The sequence below is a fragment of the Ambystoma mexicanum genome, chromosome 5p, assembly GCF_040938575.1.
Source record: "Ambystoma mexicanum isolate Mex_15411 chromosome 5p, UKY_AmexF1_1, whole genome shotgun sequence".
NCBI lineage: Eukaryota > Metazoa > Chordata > Amphibia > Caudata > Ambystomatidae > Ambystoma > Ambystoma mexicanum.
In genome coordinates this window covers 310,458,580-310,485,142 of record NC_090930.1, presented here as the reverse complement: position 1 = coordinate 310,485,142, position 26,563 = coordinate 310,458,580, and positions in this window count along the sequence as shown.

The window sequence follows — 26,563 nt, the reverse complement described above, 5'->3', positions numbered from 1 at the left end:
TAAAATCTGTAAAATGAATTTACTGTACTTTTTTCAATTTCCTAAAATCAACTACCACTTATACACCTTTATACTTTTTACTTTCTTTATACACACACACTCAAATCATGTTAAACTAACATTTTTTAAATGAAATATATAGACTACATATATTCAAACAAAATTGCATGCAAACACAATCTATATTTAAACCTTTATAAAAATACTTACACAATTTCATATTTTTTGTTTTTATTTATTTATTTACTTAATTACTTTAAATTAGACATGACATTGAGGCGCTCTTACCTAGAACAGTTTACTTACAGAAATAGTGGTATTCACTAATATATTATAAATTTCACAAGACATAGTAAAGATATTTTATTTTTGCTACAGTTAGTCATTCAATACAATTTGTTCATTAAGAACATATCATATGTACTGAACTGATGGAATGTATCTTATGTAAATAAATTAGTTTGATGGTTTTACAGAAGGCACTGAGGATTTCAATTAAAAAAATCAATATCTAAATTAAAAACAGTGCTATATACAAACAAAGTTACTAATTTGAAGCTTTTACAGTTGCAGTGAAGACCAGTTTCCTGAAAAGAAGCAGCCGAATTCGAAGAAGAAAGAAAAACTAAGAAGTTACCTGTCAATTTAAAAATAAAAGTAAGTAAAATATCACCATATCATTTATATTATTAATCAAATATACTATAACATTAATACCAGCTATTTTGGTTTCTTAAAATAGAGATTTTGTACCATTTTGTCCAAAAATTTCCATGTCGTAAACAGCGATTTACAACCAGAATGGCCCACAAATTTCTATTTTAGGACACACAAATTAGCCAACTGAACCACTACAATTTTCATATTATGGAACAAACAACTGTTTTAATTGTATACATTACATTTACTATTTGTACTTTTCCACACCACTAGCTTACTTTTTTTTGTCATCTGAACCCCAGTTTAGTGACACATAAATTCAAGAATACCTATCCCTACTAGTTTTAGTTCCCAATGCACAATCACACACCATTACATACATCTTTATCATCTTACTCAAACACTCATGCACACAGCACACATACATTCCAGAACACCCCAACCCATATCTTCTTTATTTTTTTCAACAGACCCTGAAGAATGCCTACCAAAAGACAACTCCGTAGAAAGCAACGCAAAATTAGAGCAAATGAAAATAAAGGTGTCCAACATAAGCATCCATCTCTAGCAGAATTTGTAAAAAAAAGTTGAAACAAAACAGCTAATACAATCATTTAGTGAAACACAAGAAGTTTGAAGTACAACAGCTTCGCTTCCTCTATCAAAATGTAAAACAAACCAAAAAACAATTAACAGAAAATCAGCTATCAGTACAGATAAAACTACTTCTTCAAATTTTAATATAGTGCAAAGTAAGCATACCAAGAAAAGTATTTTAGCCAAAATATACCGCCACAAAGTCCTTCAAAATCTTATAAAAACAGGAGAGAAATCAGGTTCAAAGCTTAAAACCTATCGTAGGAAATTAATCTTAGAAGCATTGATGGACAGTGCAATTCTTCTCAAAAGAAATTTATTTATTTTACTGTTTAACAAAATGAAACCACTAACAAAACTAATAACTAAATTACAAAAAAGACTTCTCAATAAGCGAAATGTCAACAGAAAGAACTTCTTAAGTATCTGCGGAGGTGAATGGAATCACACTACGAGCACAGAACCATATTTTAATGAAGAAGCGTACAAACAAAAGCAAACGAATACAATTGCCATAAATAGCAGTGGTCGAGGTTATGAAAAAGTGAATAATACCATAATGGAACAAGAAGTACTCCTTAAAAAATATGCCCCGAAAACTTAGAATTACCCCTCCATTCAACTGAATCAGAACGTCTAGTGTACAAATGGCCATGCACGTCAATGTGTAACATTCCCAAACAATGTTTCAAATCTTTACACCAATTCCTCAATAAATATGTAAAAAACAAAGACAAAATCAAAAATAAATTAATGCAAAATATAGATACCTGTCCAGTGTGCAAGTACACAGGACTACAAGGACATTCATTGGCCTGCATTACAGGACCTACTTGTAAAACCACTTTCCATGATATCAAAAGGATATCAACACATCATTCAACTATAAGAAATCTAGTCTATAAACTGTACTATGCTAAAAGTCCTGCTTTAGCACTAGCAAAGTTAAATAACATCGTTCTACATGGTACAGCAAAACACCTACTTGAAGAAATTCACTATATCCAGAAAAAATATTTTGGAAGTGAAAGCCATTTACAGAATGAAGAAGCTTTAAACCAATTAAGCAACAATTCTACACATGGCAACCTTTTGCTAAACACATACAAAAAAGAAATACTAAAATTTAAAAGTACATCAGCTGAAGTACCAAACCATGTATGTGTATGTTGCCGTAGAATTTTTTTATAAATGTAACACAAAAACTGTGGACCTATCATACAAAATAGAAGACAATGAAGATTCTAAATGGTTTGAATTAGCTCTCTACCTTCTAGCAGAAAACAAATATGAAATAACTGAGCCCTTAATACTTTGCAGTTATTGCACTACAAAACTTGACAACAACCAAACTCCTTCACATTCTATCACAAATAATTTGGAATTATACCCAGTACCAAAACCTCTACAACAACTTAATTTATATGAGAGCATCATAATACAAACAGTACACCCATTTCAAGCAATAATACGCCTTCAACCAAAAACAGCAAAATTACCTCCCTCTGAATTGGTAAAAGGCATTCGTGGAAAAGTAGTTTATTTACCATTAAATCTAAAAGAAAATGTGCATACTCTAGGAGTGCAACGTCCAATGCAGCAATCTTTAATTATATTAGTAAATGGAGTACCTACAAAAGACAAAAAATATGGCAACAGCTGGTAGATTTATATAAAGTTAGACAAGCCTTCCAATATCTTAAAGAGAATAATGAATATTACAAAGAAATTAATATTGAAGAAAACTTGAAAGATACAACTGAAATAATTCAAGAAACACAAGAAGCTGGTCAATTTGAGCTACTAGATCCTGCTGCAATATCAAATACTTTAGACCAGTATACAATTCATCCTTTGCACTGTAATGACACTGTACAAGATGTAATGGAAACTTACCAAATGCGTCAAACAAAAGGATAGCCAATCAGTATATGGGAAAAAAATATAGAAGCACGTGCTTTTCCTCTACTCTTTCCAACTGGCAAAGGAGGAAGGTATGATGATAGACCTATTCAAATATCAGCTTCAGAATACCGCTCATTACGGATGTATTCTGACCATCCCAGATTTAGACAAAATGTGGAATACATATTCCACCTACTCTTTGAAAGTGAACTAGCAACTTTATGTTACGGAGTTGCACACATATTAAAATCAGGATCACACTTTCAAAATATGACAGCTACACAATTATTAGAGAAAGTGCAACAAAATGATGAGGTTTTACAATCAAATATTACAAATCTATTAGCAAATATGCGTGGTACTAAAGAGTACTGGTTACGACGTCATGGAGATGTACGTTGTATGATCAGAAACCTTGGCCACCCACTTGGTTTGTTACATTAAGTTGTGCAGCATATGCATGGTAAGATTTACATGATTTCCTACGCATATCAAATAAAAACAAAACAAACATAGATATTCTAACACCTGGAGAACTTTGTTCTTTGGATCCTGTTAATGTTTCAAGATATTTTCACCATCGCTTCATTGCTATGCTACATTTTATTTGTAATAAAACTGTTCCTCCCCTTGGAGAAGTGCAACACTTCTTTTGGAGAAAATAATACCAAGCCAGAGGAGCACCACATATCCACATGCTTTTATGGATTAAAGATGCTCCTAAATTTGGTCAAGACAGTGATGCCACTGATTTACAGTTTATTGAAAAATATGTCACTTGTGAAATTCCATCAGAAGCCACAAATAGTGATCTTTGTGCACAAATTTTACAATTTCAAAGACACAAATGTGGAAAATATTGTCGTCGCAAATACAAAAACAAAGGCAAATACTACACCAAATGCCGATTTGGTTTCCCTAGACCAGTTACAAATACAGGTCAAGTAAACAACCTCATGTCTTCAGTTAGACATACTGTTAAAGGAAAGTCACCTAAATATACATATTACATAAAAAGAAAAGAAGAAGAAAAATATATCAATGATTATAATGCAATCATTGCCCACTTATGGAATGCAAACATAGATGTGCAGTACATTGCAGGCAATTCTACTGCAGTTGCACGATATGTCACAGCATACTTAACTAAAGCAGAAAAGACAGAGCTCCAAGACCTCTGGAATGACCTGTCATCAGATAAAACAGTATCTCAGAAATTATACAGCTTGGGCATAAGAATGCTCACCCATAGAGAATGTGGATCTTATGAAGCAGCTGATCGTTTAACTGGTACTTCATTGTATGGTAAATCTGAAAATATAGTATGGCTAAGTCTTGGTCCAGCTAAATCTAGAAAAAGAGTTCTAAAATCATATGAAGATATAGAAACAATAGCCAATTTATTGGACACATACTACCCAAACAGAAGTAATACTTTGGAAAACATGTGTCTATACCAAATAGCCCAAAACTACACATACAGAAATAATATGAAACCCGATGAAAAAAAGGTAAATATAGAGTGACAGACTGTGAAGGCAGCTTAGTTAAACTCACTAAACCAAATTTAATTAATCATATCAAATTGCCATTGAAGACTCCTCAACATAAAGAAGTATATTACATGTCCCTGCTACAACTCTTCAAACCATGGAGAAAAGAAGAACAATTACTAGATAACTATGACTCATATGAGGATGCTTTCAAAGCAAATGAAAGCACTATAACTGATGTAAACTGTACAGTACAAAACAATGTTGCACAATGAACAGCAACATGAAGAAGAACTCCAAGCTCAACTAGATAAGGATACTCCTGACAGTAGTCAACCTTCTGTAACAGGAAGCCAAGAACCACTGGGAGAACCACTAATAACAAATGAGGCAGAATTAGCTATGATAGAAGTAGAAAACACCCTGTGTCAGTATGAAGATAAGGAAGACTTAACTATACTACAATCAAAACTAAACAATGAGCAAAGTAGCATTTTTCAAGAAGTAACAAAACAAATTGCACATGGTGTAAAACATGAAAATAAAGAATGTTCCTGCCATAATTATAAACCTATACTACTGTACGTCAGTGGTGAAGCTGGTTCTGGCAAAACATTCCTAATCAAAATCATTAGTAAGTTCCTTCAACAATTGACAAACAACAAACTGTCAGCTGTTGTCACTGCCCCCACAGGTTTAGCTGCCTACAACAATAGGTGGTGTTACATTACACCGATTACTACTATTACCAGTAGAACACCAGAACAAATTAGACTATTACAAACATTTTGCAGAAGCTGCAATGGAATTACGCAGAGTATTGAAACAAATGAAAATGCTACTAATAGATGAAGTGAGCATGGTCTCCAACCTGATGTTAGCTTTGATTCACGTCAGATTACAAGAAGTACTCAAAACAGACTTTGAAGAGCTCTTTGCAGGAAAACACATTATTGTTTTTGGAGATCTGCCTCAATTAACACCAGTAAAAGGTGAACCTATTTTTAAAACATTAGGGCACAAACTCTGCCGTAAAACTATTGGCAGCATTGGAAATGTCAACCTTTGGCAACATTTCCAATACAGAGAATTAACAGAAAACATGCGCCAATCTGCAGATCTAACTTATGCCAACATTTTAAAAAGTTTTAGAGTTGTATACTTTCTAAAGAAGCAGAAGCAACATTGAAACCCGGCACATTAATGCACTTTATGGCGATAATGCATGTGCTACAGATGTTATGGAACAATTAGCCCACAAAAATGTCAATTGTATGGCCTTAATGCCAACTCTTGCAAGCTGTTTCAAATTCAATGAAATCATGCTAAGTAAAGAAATGCAACCAATAATGGAAATTAGCGCCACAGACAAACTAGATGTACATGGTATGACACTACCCATGTGTGACCAAGCCATAACAAGACTAAATCATTTAGAAAATCAATCTCAAACACAGCAGGCTTAGAAAAGATGTTAAAATTATCCTTAAATTGCAGAGTAATGCTTAAACGTAACCTTGACGTGGACCAAGGACTAGTTAATGGAGCACTGGGTACAGTTGTTGGCTTTCAAACATACCCACGTGACAACAAAATTCAGTTTGTCAATATACTCTTTGACAAATTTTCAGAAGTAAAACGGATAGGACGCTCAACAGCTAGATTCCTTCTCTTCAAAGATATGTATGTACGCAGAGAACAATTTTCTCTAACTCTTGCATATGCAGTCACAATTCATAAATCACAAGGTCTTACCCTAGACAAAGCAATGATAGATATTGGTAACACAGTCTTTAAAGAAGGCATGAGCTACGTAGCACTATCACGCTTACGTACACTTGACGGTCTATTTCTAATCAACTTTGATGCAAGTAAAGTAAACGCTGATATTCCTTGCATTTTAGAATATAATAGACTTCGCTCACTATACACTCCCCATCTAAACACATATTCTGTTCCACAAAAACTAAAACGTTGTAAAAGAAAACTAAATCAAACAGAAATGCAACAGGACGTCACTGCAAATCCTCCAAAGAGAGTAAAAGAAACTAATACTTCATCAAGTACCACAAACAAATAAGAATCAATTAGAGAAAGTAAACCAGGTACTTCTGTAAAGAAGGAAGACAAACTCCAAAAAAAGCAGTTAGATACAGAACTACCTGGACCATTTAAATTCTCAAATATAGTTGGTGTAAGTTGCTATGCAAATGTAGCAATGAATATTCTATTTCAATTACCACCAATTGTTGACAACATTTACTCACACAGTACAGACCCATTGTGTTTGCAAATGTTAGTACTTCACAGAAATGCAGCAAACAATCCTGACAACAACATATAGTGTTTTTGGAATAAGACGACAATTGGACTACTGTGCTGGAATGGTGAAATTCACTATAAACTCACAGGAAGATCCACAAGAATTTCTAATGTACTTACTACAAGTACTGGAAAACAAAAACATACCTATAAATGAAATCTTTCAGATTTCATACATGTGGAAACATACATGCACTCTCTGCAACAATGTAACACAAGAAGAAATCTCCAATGAACGCTTCATATATATATCAATACCAAATTGTGAATCCATTCCATTTCAGCAACTTGTACAAAATGCAAACCATGGTAGATTATGCTCTACCTGCAATTCAGATAATCGCTCCACGTTAGTAATACAAACACATAGTAAATACGTAATACTAATGCTTCTACGTTACAATGCAGATGGTACCAAAAACAACTGCAAGCTGACTGGATTCACACATGGTCAAATATCACTTGGTAAGAAAACCTTCACAACAATACGAATAATCTACCACGCAGGAGCCACAACCAATTCAGGGCACTACACTGCATACATAAAAAAGAAATGTGGATGGTTTGAATGTAATGATAGTACCAGTACTCTAAAGCAGAGATTACCAGCAAATCTTACAAACGCTTATTTGATGTTCTTAAAACCAAAATTTGATAAATAAACTGTATTTAAACCTTTAAGTAAATTTGTGTTACAAAAATATAAACTGTTAGAATACTCGAAAGGCTATCTAACTGCTCAAAGATTCTACAACAACTAATCAGATAAATGAATACCACTAAATTAGACCAAAAAATACACAGTTAGAATACGCCAATTGGTATCTAACTGTCCCAAAATTATAAATGTGTGTTAAAATAATATAAACTGTTAGAATACTCCAAAAGCTATCTAACAGCTCAAAGATTCTACAAGAACTAATCAGATAAATGAATACCACTAAATTAGGCCAAAAAAATACACAGTTAGAATATGCCAATTGGTATCTAACTGTCCCAAAATGTAGCAATATACAAATAGGTAAATCAAAACCACTAAAATATATTAAAAAAATAGATAGTTAGAATATGCCAATTGGTATCTAACTGCTCCAAAATTTTATAATATCAAAACAAATGAAGAATCTGTTACTGCTCCAAAAAAAATACAACAAAGCAAAGTATAAAGCATTAGCCAGAAACAACGAGTGAACACTGAAAACAAACAAACAAACAAACTGTAGCATAACAGAAAAAGGGTTTTTTTTAATCCAACATGGATTTTTTTTTCTCCCACAGACCCAATGATTTTAGCAACAAATACAGAAACTGAGCAAATTGCACAGTACTCTGATTTCTACTCTACTAAATATGAGGGTCGAAAAAAAATAAAAGTATATTGCTTATACAATGTAATAAGTCATTACAAAATACTAATACTAACATGCTATTTTCTTTTATCACAGAAATGAAGAAGAAAAACATGGACTCCCATTACTAGACCAAACAGTAAGTATACAATAATAAGGACAACCATAGCAGCATATCACATCCATAGTATCCAATACCTTTGTTCCTTATACATTTGTTTTTCACCCCAAGTTAGAAGCAAATATGAATGTGATATGCTGCGGTGGTTGTTGCCAGGGCATACAACCTTGGGTGCATGGCCAAATCGCCATGCACCCAAGACTCTATGCCCTGGCAACAACCACCGCAGCATATCACATCCATAGAGTCAAACATTTCAACTATGATCTATGGGAAACTTTTAATGTCCGCGAACAATGTGAGTGTTCTTAGAACACTTTGAACTTGCCAGCGAACAATACGGACACCGTTTTCAGGACACCCCATACGAACATTTCAGAACAATGCGATAGTTCTTACAACACTTTCAACTTAACAACTAACAATACGGACAGCGTCCTAAGGACACCCCCTACGAACATTCCAGGACACCGGGAGTGTTCTTAGAAGCGTCTTCAGAACACCACCATCTTGTTTATTTGCGAACATTTCAGGACACCACGAGTGTTCTTAGGACACATTGAACTTGACAAAGAACAATACGGACAGCGTCCTCAGGACACCCCCTACGAACACTCCCCGGACACCGGGAGTGTTGTTCGAAGCGTCTTCAGAACACCACCATCTTGTTTATTTGCAAACATTTCAGGACACCGCGAGTGTTCTTAGGACACATTCAACTTGACAAAGAACAATACGGACAGCGTCCTCAGGACACCCCCTACGAACACTCCCCCGACACCGCGAGTGTTCTTAGAAGCGTCTTCAGAACACCCCCATTTTGTTTATTTGCGAACATTTCAGGACACCGCGAGTGTTCTTAGAACACATTCAACTTGACAGAGAACAATACGTACAGCGTCCTCAGGACACCCCCTACGAACACTCCCCGGACACCGCGAGTGTTCTTAGAAGCCTCTTCAGAACACCACCATCTTGTTTATTTGCGAACATTTCAGTACACCGCGAGTGTTCTTAGGACACATTCAACTTGACAGAGAATAATACGGACAGCGTCCTCAGGACACCCCCTACGAACACTCCCCGGACACCGCAAGTGTTCTTAGAAGCATCTTCAGAACACCCCCATTTTGTTTATTTGCGAACATTTCAGGACACCGCGAGTGTTCTTAGGACAGACTCAACTTGACAGAGAACAATATGGACAGCGTCCTCAGGACACACCCTACGAACATTCCCCGGACACCGCGAATGTTGTTAGAAGCGTCTTCAGAACACCCCCATTTTGTTTATTTGCGAACATTTCAGGACACCGCGCATGTTCTTAGAACACATTCAACTTGACAGAGAACAATACGGACAGCGTCCTCAGGACACCACCTACGAACACTCCCCGGACACCGCGAGTGTTCTTAGAACAGTTTCACTTTGCTTGTGAACAAAACGGACACATATTGACTCCTTAGAACACCCCCTAGTTAGTTTATTTAGAACATTTCAGAACACCCGTGATGTCCGCAAACAAATTGAACACAAAAAGAACATCTAACACATAAAAAACACAACTTTCATCCTATCTCACACACTCCCACCCTCCCCAAACACTCCTACACACCAACACACTCTACAAAATACACATTTTGAACAAAGTTTCACCGCGCTGTCCGGGGACGTCCGCGAATCCAATATGGCGGGCGCTACCGAAAAATCTGACACGCTTCACGCTCCACGCCGTCCAATCAGCGAACACTTTGCATGTCCGCGAACATCACGCAAGACGATTGGCCAATCAGGACACTTTCCGCGGAGCGAACAGGGAAGTGTATCCGCAAACCGAACACAGATATCACTAATTTTTTTTTGACCTACTTTTTGGTCATTTTAAAAAAAACTACTGGATGAATTTTCACCAAATTTGCAAAAGCACGCTTTCGGGACCAAGCCGCTGCTCCTGGTCCAAATTTGGTGGAAATCCGTCCAGCGGTTTGGGCTGTATGCGCGAGCAAAATTTTTTTCCCATTCACTCTATGGAGAGTGAGTATAATGTATACAAATATGAGCATATAGAGGGAAGGTAGAGTAATAAAAATAAAACTATGACAAAGTGCTGATAACCATATTGATTATCTTCATGCACAGAAAGGATTGCTCTCTTTCAAGCCTGTATCTTACGCTATGTACATGTTTCATATGATATGACAGGACCCCAAGTCTACAAATATAGTACCTTTTCAATTTTTACTTCCTGACTGTTACTGAAGAAAACTTGTGGCTTCGATATGTCAGTAAAGGATAAAAAGGGAGAGCCAGCCATGTGATGTCATCAGTTATGTCATCAATGACATTTGTGATGTCATCTTTGATGTCCTGGGTGTTAGTGTTAGCAGTGCACTATGGTTGCTTATGTAACCATAACTGGCGAATTTCAAGGGTTTTTCGGTTTTACTTGGAACCATAACGTCCCTTTAACAAAGTTTTTTCACTGAATTTCATAGGTTTTTAGTAGCACAACTTAACCATAATATCCCTGACATGTAACATAGAACATACTAACCCCCTCGTAGTGATTTTCATGTCCGCGGACTACCGCCATGTCCGCGGACACATCGAAAATCTGAGCGTGGTGAATGTAAATTTAAATAGTGTGCCCCATTTCCCCTTTGAAGTTGGCTCTGAAAAGAGCCATTTTTTTTTTTTACAGATGCTTGACAGACACCTGTTATTTTATATTTTTTTCTTGTTTTTTTTCTTACTTTACTCCTAAAATCTTCACATAACCTTCTCCAAAGCAACCCTTACATTCCAAAATAGAAAGGCATTTCCGGTAAAAGATAAAGAAATGCCATCTTCTTTAAAATTAACAGCATTACTGGCATCAATATTCTCATTGTTACAGAAGAACATACCAGCTCTAAGCATGAAGGCACACATGCCTCGGTTGATGACACACCTAGCAATGTTTTGCTGAAGACAAAAAACTGAACTATTGTCCCATATTGCCCTAGGTAGTAATCCAGAAAAAATTACGTTCGCATTTGGAAGGATCTTCATTACGGCTTGAACCAAGCGTTCCAAATCAGCCAACAAAGTAGGGGCACTGACGTTGCCCAAATGGAAAGCACCATAGTGCAAAACTACCACATGCGGACTGTTCATCGTGGCCATATCCGCACAAACTTGTACAATTCCCTGTATATTGCAATCAGGCACAGTGCTCCACACCACCTCCACTCCTTTCACATCAAAGTTCTTTGCAACATGCCTGCATTCAGCGTACTGCTGTAAACCATGCACAAACATATCTCCGAGCACCAACACCCTGACTTTCTCCACTTCTGCCATCTTCACCACACGCAGTCTCTTTCAACACAAATCCACAACCTCGACATCTGATTGGCTGATCCGTACAGTCTTCTTTCCATGTTGGATTTCCTGGAAAAACATGGATTTACCACGCCCTGTCCACGAACAGCCGCGGTGTCCGCGGACGGCGTCCACTTTACTCTCTGTGCCATTCCCTCATTGCATACAGCTAAGCAATCACACAATACGAATAACGTCCTCAGAACACCCCCATTTTGTGAATTTTCGAACATTTCAGGACAATTATCATTTCATTATTCAACATATTAACATTACAAATATTATACTTTTATCTTGTACTCTGCACACAATGCTATCTTTCTCCATTAGTAGCTCAGTAAACTACATAGAATCCCATAATACAATGCTATTTATTGATATAAATGCATCGTTCAAAGCACTAATAACGGTATGATATTTATTGCAATATCCTTGACACTTTTTTCAGAACATTATAATAAAAATCCCTAGTACACAAATTCCATGAAAAGTACATACACATGTGATGTCATCAGTGATTTCATCAATGACATTTGCGATGTCATCTTTGATGTCCTGGGTGTTAGTCTTAGCAGTGCATGGTGTTGATGCGAGTTATTTTTCATAGCTTACCATAACTTGCTATTTTCAGGGGTCTTTCGGCTGTACTTAGAACCATAACGTCCTTTAAACAAACTTTTTTTAATATCACGCAAACAATATACAAACATGGCGTGCAAAAACCAACTTCTACAGATGGCTTTACACAGAATGTTCAAAGTAAGAATTTATGCTCGTTCACAGTGAAGGTCAGCTGCTTCCATTTTTTTCTCGGGCCCCGGAGAGGCTCACGAAGCAGACTATAAGGTTGTATTGTGTTTTGACCTTGACAGACAGAGATTGTGATGAAAGACTTCTCTTGAAGGAGTGTTGCTAAAACGTAAGAGAAGATAAAGATGAAATTTCTGAAACGAAACCACTTTTACATATTATATCACTATGCGAAAGATCGTTGGCACACGCAGAGTCGTATTTTGGGACTGCACCACTGGTAGACAATGGAAATTGCAATTGTACTGTAAGTAACCCTTTAGATTACTTTATAACAAATATAATTACAATAGCGTAGCATTAAAGACCGCTGAAGTTGAACTTATTCGTTGAAAGTGGCATAATGTTTTCTACCGCGCACTATCACCGCCAAATTGATCCCCTTTCGTTTAGAGGGCTCTGAAAAAGGCAGACGACACAGAGTGGGTTAATATAAATAATTTAACCGGTCTATAGGCGGTCAAGCGCTCTACTCGCTGTGCCACTTCACTGTAGCCTGTCAAGTGGCACAGCGAGTGCAGCGCTCGCTTTGACATCGGTGCACAGCTTGCTAACGCACGTTCGAATCCCGGCAAGGCGAAACTCAGCCTTTCATCCTTCCGTGGTCGATAAATGAGCACCACACACCGTGGTTAATAATAAGCACTGCTTACATACCTCACAGTTCTTAGCGCTATATGAATGGGAAAATATTATTATTTTATTATTAACATACTCTGTTGCACTATCTTCGATAGCAAATAGTTTCACGCCCTAATAAATAAAATGATGATTTTTAATGAAGATCGGCTGATGAGACTAATTTATGTTTCTTAAAACAGGTACGTGGCCCCATTTTGTCTATGTCACGATTTACAGACTCCAGCGGATGGGGTCTTCAACTGCCAGGTGCAAGTCCAAATATGCAACTTCATGACTCTCACCATTTTATGGGACAATCGCCAAGGACCAATATGCCCTTACGCAGTACTAGCGGCTACAAACAACATACCAACCAATAGGGTGGTCTAATGGCTCATTGTTGGAGCAACCTTCCGATTATTAGAGCGACCATTTACTGCTTTTATCATAAACCAACAGCCTATCTACCGCAAAGGAACAACGCGTGGCTCCAAATAAACTTTTGCTGATCGACAGCAGAGACAATAGCAAATCGCTGAATATTCACTAAACATTTCATGTGAAATAAATGTACTTTACCAAATGTACAATCCTGCTGTTTACTTTTAAACCACAGTTTCATATTCCGAATTGTGGCGCACTGAGTTGTAAGCTGATCTAACACTCTCTGTACCGCAAAGGAACATCGAGTGTCTCAACATGAACTTTTGCGGATCGACAACAAAGACAAATGCAAATTGCTGAATATTCTCTAAACATTTGATGTCAAATAAATGTACTTTACAACATTTACAATCTTGCTCTTTGCTTTTAAATCACAGTTTCATATTCCGAATTGTGGCGCGCTGTGTTGTGACATAATGTGTGTTGTCTTCCGGGTTCTGTGTAAAGTCGCGTAGTACTGGAGACGACTGGGCGCGTTTCATTACGCACCCTGTAACGTCACGGAGAAAGGCGGGGAATATGAATGCTTTGATAATATCAGGCTTAGGGGCGGGAGATATGATTTAGTGTCGCAAAAGCAAGTCAGCCAGGTCAATAGCGCCAGTCATAGGATTATCACATAATGTCGACGCACACCAGCCGGATTTATAGTTTCTTTAGTGGACAAAAAGTCGGTTGACGCCCCTAGGAAATTGTACTATTAGCGATCAAAAGGAGTGCTCTTAAAACACTTTCACCCCGACAACGAACAATACAAACAACGTTCTCAGAACACCCCCATTTTGTGTAATTGCAACCATTTCGGGACACTGCGAGTGTTCTTAGAACACATTCAACTAGACAGATTACAATACGGACAGCGTCCTGAGGACACCCCCAGTTTGTGTATTTACGAACTATTAAGTACACCGCGAGTGTTCATAGCTCTTTTTTTCCTTCCTTGCGAACAAAAATGACACATACTCCGTCCTCTAAACCATAGCTCTCAACTCACACGCTTTTGGCGGGTGTCACACGCCTTGTAAAGGGCAGACTCACCCGCCAAGCCTCCTGCACGCCCATTCATTCCAATGGGCTTCTCACCCGCTAAAAACAAAATCGGGTGATTTCACCCGCCTGTAAAACGAAAATGGTTGAGAGCTATGTCTAAACACCCCACCATTTAGTTTATTTACAAAATGTCAGAACAGCCGTGTTCTCCGCGGACAAATCGAACGCAACAAAAAGGTCTAGCACATAAAAAAACAAAACATTGAACCTATCTCATACTCCCCAACCCTCCCCAAACACTCTTACACACCAACACACGGCACTAAATACAATTTTTTATCCACGTTTCACTGCGCTGTACGCGGTCGACTGCGAATACAAGATGGCGGGCGCCACAGAAAATCTGACGCGCTCCACGCCCCTCGCCGTCCAATCAGCGAACACGTCGCATGTCCGCGGACATGACGCAAGCCCATGGGCCAATCAGGGTGCTGTCCACGGAGCGAACAGGGAAGTCCGTCTGCGAAGCGAACGCAGATATCACTAATTTTTTTGCCTTACATTTTGGTCATTTTTAAAAAAACTACTGGACAGATTTACACCAAATTTACAAAAGCACGTTTTTGGGACCAGGCCGCCGCTCCTGCCGCAAATTTGGTGTAAATCCGTCCAGCGGTTCGGGCTGTAGCCATGCGCAAAGTTTTTGCTGTTTCTTTAGTGAAGATCCTTCCAAATGCAAAAGTAATTTTTTCTGGATTACTACCTAGGGCAATATGGGACAATAGTTCCGTTTTTTGTCCTCAGCAAAATATTGCTAGGTGTGTCATCAACCGAGGCATGTGTGCCTTCATGCTTAGAGCTGGTATGTTCTTCTGTAACAATGAGAATATTGATGCCAGTAATGCTGTTAATTTTAAAGAAGATGGCATTTCTTTATCTTTTATGGGAAATGCCTTTCTATTTTGGAATGTAAGGGTTGCTTTGGAGAAGGTTATGTGAAGATTTTAGGAGTAAAGTAAGAAAAAAAACAAGAAAAAAAATACAAAATAACAGGTGTCTGTCAAGCATCTGTAAAAAAAAAAAACGGCTCTTTTCAGAGCCAACTTCAAAGGGGAAATGGGGCACACTATTTAAATTTACATTCACCACGCTCAGATTTTCGATGTGTCCGCGGACAGGGCGGTAGTCCGCGGACATGGAAATCACTACGAGGGGGTTAGTATGTTCTATGTTACATGTATATGAAGTCAGGGATATTATGGTTAAGTTGTGCTGCTAAAAACCTATGAAATTCAGTGAACAAACTTTGTTAAAGGGACGTTATGATTAAGTTGCGCTACTAAAAACCTATGAAATTCAGTAAAAAAACTTTGTTACAGGGACGTTATGGTTAAGTTGCGCTACTAAAAACCTATGAAATTCAGTGAAAAAACTTTGTTAAAGGGACGTTATGGCTCAAAGTAAAACCGAAAAACCCCTGAAATTCGGTAGTCATGGTAACATAAGCAACCATAACTCGCGCCACCGTGCACTGCTAACACTAACACCCAGGACATCAAAGATGACATCACAAATGTCATTGATGACATCACTGATGACATCACATGGCTGGCTCTCCCTTTTTATCCTTTACTGACATATCGAAGCCACATAGTTTTCTTCAGTAACAGTCAGGAAGTAAAAATTGAAAAGGTACTGTATTTGTAGACTTAGGGTCCAGTCACATCATATGAAACATATACATAGCAGAAGATACAGGCTTCACAGACCCAATGATTTTAGCAACAAATACAGAAACTGAGCAAATTGCACAGTACTCTGATTTGTACTCTACTAAATATGAGGGTCGAAAAAAAATAAAAGTATATTGCTTATACAATGTAATAAGTCATTACAAAATACTAATACTAACATGCTATTTTCTTTTATCACAGAAATGAAGAAGAAAAACATGGACTCCCATTACTAGACCAAACAGTAAGTATACAATAATAAGGACAACCATAGCAGCATATCACATCCATAGTATCTAATACCTTTGTTCCTTATACATTTGTTTTTCACCCAAAGTTAGAAGCAAATATGAATGTGATATGCTGCGGTGGTTGTTGCCAGGGCATACAATCTTGGGTGCATGGCCAAATGGCCATGCACCCAAGACTCTATGCCCTGGCAACAACCACAGCAGCATATCACATCCATAGAGTCAAACATTTCAACTATGATCTATGGGAAACTTTTAATGTCCGCGAACAATGTGAGTGTTCTTAGAACACTTTGAACTTGCCAGCGAACAATACGGACACCGTTTTCAGGACACCCCCTACGAACATTTCAGAACAATGCGATAGTTCTTACAACACTTTCAACTTAACAACTAACAATACGGACAGCGTCCTAAGGACACCCCCTACGAACATTCCAGGACACCGGGAGTGTTCTTAGAAGCGTCTTCAGAACACCACCATCTTGTTTATTTGCGAACATTTCAGGACACCGCGAGTGTTCTTAGGACACATTCAACTTGACAAAGAACAATACGGACAGCGTCCTCAGGACACCCCCTACGAACACTCCCCGGACACCGGGAGTGTTGTTCGAAGCGTCTTCAGAACACCACCATCTTGTTTATTTGCAAACATTTCAGGACACCGCGAGTGTTCTTAGGACACATTCAACTTGCCAAAGAACAATACGGACAGCGTCCTCAGGACACCCCCTACGAACACTCCCCCGACACCGCGAGTGTTCTTAGAAGCGTCTTCAGAACACCCCCATTTTGTTTATTTGCGAACATTTCAGGACACCGCGAGTGTTCTTAGAACACATTCAACTTGACAGAGAACAATACGAACAGCGTCCTCAGGACACCCCCTACGAACACTCCCCGGACACCGCGAGTGTTCTTAGAAGCCTCTTCAGAACACCACCATCTTGTTTATTTGCGAACATTTCAGTACACCGCGAGTGTTCTTAGGACACATTCAACTTGACAGAGAATAATACGGACAGCGTCCTCAGGACACCCCCTACGAACACTCCCCGGACACCGCAAGTGTTCTTAGAAGCATCTTCAGAACACCCCCATTTTGTTTATTTGCGAACATTTCAGGACACCGCGAGTGTTCTTAGGACAGACTCAACTTGACAGAGAACAATATGGACAGCGTCCTCAGGACACACCCTACGAACATTCCCCGGACACCGCGAATGTTGTTAGAAGCGTCTTCAGAACACCCCATTTTGTTTATTTGCGAACATTTCAGGACACCGCGCATGTTCTTAGAACACATTCAACTTGACAGAGAACAATACGGACAGCGTCCTCAGGACACCACCTACGAACACTCCCCGGACACCGGGAGTGTTCTTAGAACAGTTTCACTTTGCTTGTGAACAAAACGGACACATATTGACTCCTTAGAACACCCCCTAGTCAGTTTATTTAGAACATTTCAGAACACCCGTGATGTCCGCAAACAAATCGAACACAAAAAGAACGTCTAACACATAAAAAACACAACTTTCATCCTATCTCACACACTCCCACCCTCCCCAAACACTCCTACACACCAACACACTCTACAAAATACACATTTTGAACAAAGTTTCACTGCGCTGTCCGGGGACGTCCGCGAATCCAATATGGCGGGCGCTACCGAAAAATCTGACACGCTTCACGCTCCACGCCGTCCAATCAGCGAACACTTTGCATGTCCGCGAACATCACGCAAGACGATTGGCCAATCAGGACACTTTCCGCGGAGCGAACAGGGAAGTGTATCCGCAAACCGAACACAGATATCACTAATTTTTTTTGACCTACTTTTTGGTCATTTTAAAAAAAAATACTGGACGAATTTTCACCAAATTTGCAAAAGCACGCTTTCGGGACCAAGCCGCTGCTCCTGGTCCAAATTTGGTGGAAATCCGTCCAGCGGTTTGGGCTGTATGCGCGAGCAAAATTTTTTTCCCATTCACTCTATGGAGAGTGAGTATAATGTATACAAATATGAGCATATAGAGGGAAGGTAGAGTAATAAAAATAAAACTATGACAAAGTGCTGATAACCATATTGATTATCTTCATGCAGAGAAAGGATTGCTCTCTTTCAAGCCTGTATCTTCCGCTATGTACATGTTTCATATGATATGACAGGACCCCAAGTCTACAAATATAGTACCTTTTCAATTTTTACTTCCTGACTGTTACTGAAGAAAACTATGTGGCTTCGATATGTCAGTAAAGGATAAAAAGGGAGAGCCAGCCATGTGATGTCATCAGTTATGTCATCAATGACATTTGTGATGTCATCTTTGATGTCCTGGGTGTTAGTGTTAGCAGTGCACTGTGGCGCGAGTTATGGTTGCTTATGTTACCATAACTGGCGAATTTCAAGGGTTTTTCGGTTTTACTTGGAACCATAACGTCCCTTTAACAAAGTTTTTTCACTGAATTTCATAGGTTTTTAGTAGCACAACTTAACCATAATATCCCTGACATGTAACATAGAACATACTAACCCCCTCGTAGTGATTTTCATGTCCGCGGACTACCGCCATGTCCGCGGACACATCGAAAATCTGAGCGTGGTGAATGTAAATTTAAATAGTGTGCCCCATTTCCCCTTTGAAGTTGGCTCTGAAAAGAGCCATTTTTTTTTTTACAGATGCTTGACAGACACCTGTTATTTTATATTTTTTTTCTTGTTTTTTTTCTTACTTTACTCCTAAAATCTTCACATAACCTTCTCCAAAGCAACCCTTACATTCCAAAATAGAAAGGCATTTCCGGTAAAAGATAAAGAAATGCCATCTTCTTTAAAATTAACAGCATTACTGGCATCAATATTCTCATTGTTACAGAAGAACATACCAGCTCTAAGCATGAAGGCACACATGCCTCGGTTGATGACACACCTAGCAATGTTTTGCTGAGGACAAAAAACTGAACTATTGTCCCATATTGCCCTAGGTAGTAATCCAGAAAAAATTACGTTCGCATTTGGAAGGATCTTCATTACGGCTTGAACCAAGCGTTCCAAATCAGCCAACAAAGTAGGGGCATTGACGTTGCCCAAATGGAAAGCACCATAGTGCAAAACTACCACATGCGGACTGTTCATCGTGGCCATATCCGCACAAACTTGTACAATTCCCTGTATATTGCAATCAGGCACAGTGCTCCAGACCACCTCCACTCCTTTCACATCAAAGTTCTTTGCAACATGCCTGCATTCAGCGTACTGCTGTAAACCATGCACAAACATATCTCCGAGCACCAACACCCTGACTTTCTCCACTTCTGCCATCTTCACCACACGCAGTCTCTTTCAACACAAATCCACAACCTCGACATCTGATTGGCTGATCCGTACAGTCTTCTTTCCATGTTGGATTTCCTGGAAAAACACGGATTTACCATGCCCTGTCCACGAACAGCCGCGGTGTCCGCGGACGGCGTCCACTTTACTCTCTGTACCATTCCCTCATTGCATACAGCTAAGCAATCACACAATACGAATAACGTCCTCAGAACACCCCCATTTTGTGAATTTTCGAACATTTCAGGACAATTATCATTTCATTATTCAACATATTAACATTACAAATATTATACTTTTATCTTGTACTCTGCACACAATGCTATCTTTCTCCATTAGTAGCTCAGTATACTACATAGAATCCCATAATACAATGCTATTTATTGATATAAATGCATCGTTCAAAGCACTAATAACGGTATGATATTTATTGCAATATCCTTGACACTTTTTTCGGAACATTATAATAAAAATCCCTAGTACACAAATTCCATGAAAAGTACATACACATGTGATGTCATCAGTGATTTCATCAATGACATTTGCGATGTCATCTTTGATGTCCTGGGTGTTAGTCTTAGCAGTGCATGGTGTTGATGCGAGTTATTTTTCATAGCTTACCATAACTTGCTATTTTCAGGGGTCTTTCGGCTGTACTTAGAACCATAACGTCCTTTAAACAAACTTTTTTTAATATCACGCAAACAATATACAAACATGGCGTGCAAAAACCAACTTCTACAGATGGCTTTACACAGAATGTTCAAAGTAAGAATTTATGCTCGTTCACAGTGAAGGTCAGCTGCTTCCATTTTTTTCTCGGGCCCCGGAGAGGCTCACGAAGCAGACTATAAGGTTGTATTGTGTTTTGACCTTGACAGACAGAGATTGTGATGAAAGACTTCTCTTGAAGGAGTGTTGCTAAAACGTAAGAGAAGATAAAGATGAAATTTCTGAAACGAAACCACTTTTACATATTATATCACTATGCGAAAGATCGTTGGCACACGCAGAGTCGTATTTTGGGACTGCACCACTGGTAGACATTGGAAATTGCAATTGTACTGTAAGTAACCCTTTAGATTACTTTATAACAAATATAATTACAATAGCGTAGCATTAAAGACCGCTGAAGTTGAACTTGTTCGTTGAAAGTGGCATAATGTTTTCTACCGCGCACTATCACCGCCGAATTGATCCCCTTTCGTTTAGAGGGCTCTGAAAAAGGCAGACGACACAGAGTGGGTTAATATAAATAATTTAACCGGTCTATAGGCGGTCAAGCGCTCTACATGCTGTGCCACTTCACTGTAGCCTGTCAAGTGGCACAGCGAGTGCAGCGCTCGCTTTGACATCGGTGCACAGCTTGCTAACGCAAGTTCGAATCCCGGCAAGGCGAAACTCAGCCTTTCATCCTTCCGTGGTCGATAAATGAGCACCACACACCGTGGTTAATAATAAGCACTGCTTACATACCTCACAGTTCTTAGCGCTATATGAATGGGAAAATATTATTATTTTATTATTAACATACTCTGTTGCACTATCTTCGATAGCAAATAGTTTCACGCCCTAATAAATAAAATGATGATTTTTAATGAAGATCGGCTGGTGAGACTAATTTATGTTTCTTAAAACAGGTACGTGGCCCCATTTTGTCTATGTCACGATTTACAGACTCCAGCGGATGGGGTCTTCAACTGCCAGGTGCAAGTCCAAATATGCAACTTCATGACTCTCACCATTTTATGGGACAATCGCCAAGGACCAATATGCCCTTACGCAGTACTAGCGGCTACAAACAACATACCAACCAATAGGGTGGTCTAATGGCTCATTGTTGGAGCAACCTTCCGATTATCAGAGCGACCATTTACTGCTTTTATCATAAACCAACAGCCTATCTACCGCAAAGGAACAACGCGTGGCTCCAAATAAACTTTTGCTGATCGACAGCAGAGACAATAGCAAATCGCTGAATATTCACTAAACATTTCATGTGAAATAAATGTACTTTACCAAATGTACAATCCTGCTGTTTACTTTTAAACCACAGTTTCATATTCCGAATTGTGGCGCACTGAGTTGTAAGCTGATCTAACACTCTCTGTACCGCAAAGGAACATCGCGTGTCTCAACATGAACTTTTGCGGATCGACAACAAAGACAAATGCAAATTGCGAATATTCTCTAAACATTTGATGTCAAATAAATGTACTTTACAACATTTACAATCTTGCTCTTTGCTTTTAAATCACAGTTTCATATTCCGAATTGTGGCGCGCTGTGTTGTGACATAATGTGTGTTGTCTTCCGGGTTCTGTGTAAAGTCGCGTAGTACTGGAGACGACTGGGCGCGTTTCATTACGCACCCTGTAACGTCACGGAGAAAGGCGGGGAATATGAATGCTTTGATAATATCAGGCTTAGGGGCGGGAGATATGATTTAGTGTCGCAAAAGCAAGTCAGCCAGGTCAATAGCGCCAGTCATAGGATTATCACATAATGTCGACGCACACCAGCCGGATTTATCGTTTCTTTAGTGGACAAAAAGTCGGTTGACGCCCCTAGGAAATTGTACTATTAGCGATCAAAAGGAGTGCTCTTAAAACACTTTCACCCTGACAACAAACAATACAAACAACGTTCTCAGAACACCCCCATTTTGTGTAATTGCAACCATTTCGGGACACTGCGAGTGTTCTTAGAACACATTCAACTAGACAGATTACAATACGGACAGCGTCCTGAGGACACCCCCAGTTTGTGTATTTACGAACTATTAAGTACACCGCGAGTGTTCATAGCTCTTTTTTTCCTTCCTTGCGAACAAAAGTGACACATACTCCGTCCTCTAAACCATAGCTCTCAACTCACACGCTTTTGGCGGGTGTCACACGCCTTGTAAAGGGCAGACTCACCCGCCAAGCCTCCTGCACGCCCATTCATTCCAATGGGCTTCTCACCCGCTAAAAACAAAATCGGGTGATTTCACCCGCCTGTAAAACGAAAATGGTTGAGAGCTATGTCTAAACACCCCACCATTTAGTTTAGTTACAAAATGTCAGAACAGCCGTGTTCTCCGCGGACAAATCGAACGCAACAAAAAGGTCTAGCACATAAAAAAACAAAACATTGAACCTATCTCATACTCCCCAACCCTCCCCAAACACTCTTACACACCAACACACGGCACTAAATACAATTTTTTATCCACGTTTCACTGCGCTGTACGCGGTCGACTGCGAATACAAGATGGCGGGCGCCACAGAAAATCTGACGCGCTCCACGCCCCTCGCCGTCCAATCAGCCAACACGTCGCATGTCCGCGGACATGACGCAAACCCATGGGCCAATCAGGGTGCTGTCCGCGGAGCGAACAGGGAAGTCCGTCCGCGAAGCGAACGCAGATATCACTAATTTTTTTGCCTTACATTTTGGTCATTTTTAAAAAAACTACTGGACAGATTTACACCAAATTTACAAAAGCACGTTTTTGGGACCAGGCCGCCGCTCCTGCCGCAAATTTGGTGTAAATCCGTCCAGCGGTTCGGGCTGTAGCCATGCGCAAAGTTTTTGCTGTTTCTTTAGTGAAGATCCTTCCAAATGCAAAAGTAATTTTTTCTGGATTACTACCTAGGGCAATATGGGACAATAGTTCAGTTTTTTGTCCTCAGCAAAATATTGCTAGGTGTGTCATCAACCGAGGCATGTGTGCCTTCATGCTAAGAGCTGGTATGTTCTTCTGTAACAATGAGAATATTGATGCCAGTAATGCTGTTAATTTTAAAGAAGATGGCATTTCTTTATCTTTTATGGGAAATGCCTTTCTATTTTGGAATGTAAGGGTTGCTTTGGAGAAGGTTATGTGAAGATTTTAGGAGTAAAGTAAGAAAAAAAACAAGAAAAAAAATACAAAATAACAGGTGTCTGTCAAGCATCTGTAAAAAAAAAAAAAACGGCTCTTTTCAGAGCCAACTTCAAAGGGGAAATGGGGCACACTATTTAAATTTACATTCACCACGCTCAGATTTTCGATGTGTCCGCGGACAGGGCGGTAGTCCGCGGACATGGAAATCACTACGAGGGGGTTAGTATGTTCTATGTTACATGTATATGAAGTCAGGGATATTATGGTTAAGTTGTGCTACTAAAAACCTATGACATTCAGTGAACAAACTTTGTTATAGGGACGTTATGGTTAAGTTGCGCTACTAAAAACCTATGAAATTCAGTGAAAAAACTTTGTTAAAGGGACGTTATGGCTCAAAGTAAAACCGGAAAACCCCTGAAATTCGGTAGTCATGGTAACATAAGCAACCATAACTCGCGCCACCGTGCACTGCTAACACTAACACCCAGGACATCAAAGATGACATCACAAATGTCATTGATGACATCACTGATGACATCACATGGCTGGCTCTCCCTTTTTATCCTTTACTGACATATCGAAGCCACATAGTTTTCTTCAGTAACAGTCAGGAAGTAAAAATTGAAAAGGTACTGTATTTGTAGACTTAGGGTCCAGTCACATCATATGAAACATATACATAGCAGAAGATACAGGCTTCACAGACCCAATGATTTTAGCAACAAATACAGAAACTGAGCAAATTGCACAGTACTCTGATTTGTACTCTACTAAATATGAGGGTCGAAAAAAAATAAAAGTATATTGCTTATACAATGTAATAAGTCATTACAAAATACTAATACTAACATGCTATTTTCTTTTATCACAGAAATGAAGAAGAAAAACATGGACTCCCATTACTAGACCAAACAGTAAGTATACAATAATAAGGACAACCATAGCAGCATATCACATCCATAGTATCTAATACCTTTGTTCCTTATACATTTGTTTTTCACCCAAAGTTAGAAGCAAATATGAATGTGATATGCTGCGGTGGTTGTTGCCAGGGCATACAATCTTGGGTGCATGGCCAAATGGCCATGCACCCAAGACTCTATGCCCTGGCAACAACCACAGCAGCATATCACATCCATAGAGTCAAACATTTCAACTATGATCTATGGGAAACTTTTAATGTCCGCGAACAATGTGAGTGTTCTTAGAACACTTTGAACTTGCCAGCGAACAATACGGACACCGTTTTCAGGACACCCCCTACGAACATTTCAGAACAATGCGATAGTTCTTACAACACTTTCAACTTAACAACTAACAATACGGACAGCGTCCTAAGGACACCCCCTACGAACATTCCAGTACACCGGGAGTGTTCTTAGAAGCGTCTTCAGAACACCACCATCTTGTTTATTTGCGAACATTTCAGGACACCGCAAGTGTTCTTAGGACACATTCAACTTGACAAAGAACAATACGGACAGCGTCCTCAGGACACCCCCTACGAACACTCCCCGGACACCGGGAGTGTTGTTCGAAGCGTCTTCAGAACACCACCATCTTGTTTATTTGCAAACATTTCAGGACACCGCGAGTGTTCTTAGGACACATTCAACTTGACAAAGAACAATACAGACAGCGTCCTCAGGACACCCCCTACGAACACTCCCCCGACACCGCGAGTGTTCTTAGAAGCGTCTTCAGAACACCCCCATTTTGTTTATTTGCGAACATTTCAGGACACCGCGAGTGTTCTTAGAACACATTCAACTTGACAGAGAACAATACGAACAGCGTCCTCAGGACACCCCCTACGAACACTCCCCGGACACCGCGAGTGTTCTTAGAAGCCTCTTCAGAACACCACCATCTTGTTTATTTGCGAACATTTCAGTACACCGCAAGTGTTCTTAGGACACATTCAACTTGACAGAGAATAATACGGACAGCGTCCTCAGGACACCCCCTATGAACACTCCCCGGACACCGCAAGTGTTCTTAGAAGCATCTTCAGAACACCCCCATTTTGTTTATTTGCGAACATTTCAGGACACCGCGAGTGTTCTTAGGACAGACTCAACTTGACAGAGAACAATATGGACAGCGTCCTCAGGACACACCCTACGAACATTCCCCAGACACCGCGAATGTTGTTAGAAGCGTCTTCAGAACACCCCCATTTTGTTTATTTGCGAACATTTCAGGACACCGCGCATGTTCTTAGAACACATTCAACTTGACAGAGAACAATACGGACAGCGTCCTCAGGACACCACCTACGAACACTCCCCGGACACCGCGAGTGTTCTTAGAACAGTTTCACTTTGCTTGTGAACAAAACGGACACATATTGACTCCTTAGAACACCCCCTAGTCAGTTTATTTAGGACATTTCAGAACACCCGTGATGCCCGCAAACAAATCCAACACAAAAAGAACGTCTAACACATAAAAAACACAACTTTCATCCTATCTCACACACTCCCACCCTCCCCAAACACTCCTAAACACCAACACACTCTACAAAATACACATTTTGAACAAAGTTTCACCGCGCTGTCCGGGGACGTCCGCGAATCCAATATGGCGGGCGCTACCGAAAAATCTGACACGCTTCACGCTCCACGCCGTCCAATCAGCGAACACTTTGCATGTCCGCGAACATCACGCAAGACGATTGGCCAATCAGG